This window comes from Mastomys coucha, unplaced genomic scaffold (genome assembly GCF_008632895.1).
Source record: "Mastomys coucha isolate ucsf_1 unplaced genomic scaffold, UCSF_Mcou_1 pScaffold20, whole genome shotgun sequence".
In the NCBI taxonomy this organism is placed as follows: Eukaryota; Metazoa; Chordata; class Mammalia; order Rodentia; family Muridae; genus Mastomys; species Mastomys coucha.
In genome coordinates, this window is record NW_022196903.1 from 2,905,774 (window position 1) to 2,906,608 (window position 835).

The following is an 835-nucleotide window of genomic DNA, read 5'->3' on the forward strand; positions in this document are numbered from 1 at the left end:
AACAACTCCCCACACAGTGCATTTGAGAACTGAGTCTACAAGTATCCGTTCATCAGCTTAGGGCCAGCCTTGTTTCAATTATACTAAAATTCAAATCCTGGAAGAAAGCCCAAATTGATTTATGGTCATGTAAAACATTGGCTATAGCTAGTGATGCTGTTGAGAACCATATATCCAACAATTCTCCAGGATCAAGTAGCATCTACCCATATTTGAGAGAAAAGTTTGTCAAGTGTGTTAGCTCTTGCATACGACTGGAAGTGCTGTACCTTGGTCTAAATATTGAAAAAAATTACAAAATATGTTGAATATAGATAGCATATTTAAGAAAGACATTTATTAAATGAATCAGTGATATTTTTATTTTTGGCATAATCTTGTAAAGAATTCAGTGTTGTGTTTTTTTTAAGCCTACAGCACCCGGTATTCCCAGGCGGTCTCCCATCCAAGTACTAGCCAGGCCCAACCCTGTTTAGCTTCTGAGATCAGATGAGATAGGGCATGTTCAGGGTGGTATGGCCTAGGCAGAATTCAGTGTTTTTAAATGGACATCTCAGTGTTGTATGTTGGTTGAGGCTAAGCATATTGTGAATACTCAAGGCATAAACAGGAAGGGCTTACATTCATTTCAGAAGACTGCCTACCTCTTAGAAAGAGGAAGACTGGGCTGTGGCAAGGACTTCAGGGACACCTTTTGTGCTTTCTTAAAAGAAGAATACTGGAAAAGGAGAAACAAAAGACAGAAAAGAGCTCTTTGAGAACACAGATCACATGAAGCCATTTAATTCATCCTATTTGCTGTGTGCCAAAGTGGTCTGTAATTTTATGTTTCAGC

The 835-nt window shown here is 38.7% G+C and overlaps 1 pseudogene; it reads right to left on the reverse strand.

Moving 5' to 3' along the window:
• Positions 1 to 408: 408 nt before the first annotated feature.
• On the reverse strand, positions 409 to 526 carry LOC116100106 (annotated as a pseudogene).
• Positions 527 to 835: the final 309 nt, after the last annotated feature.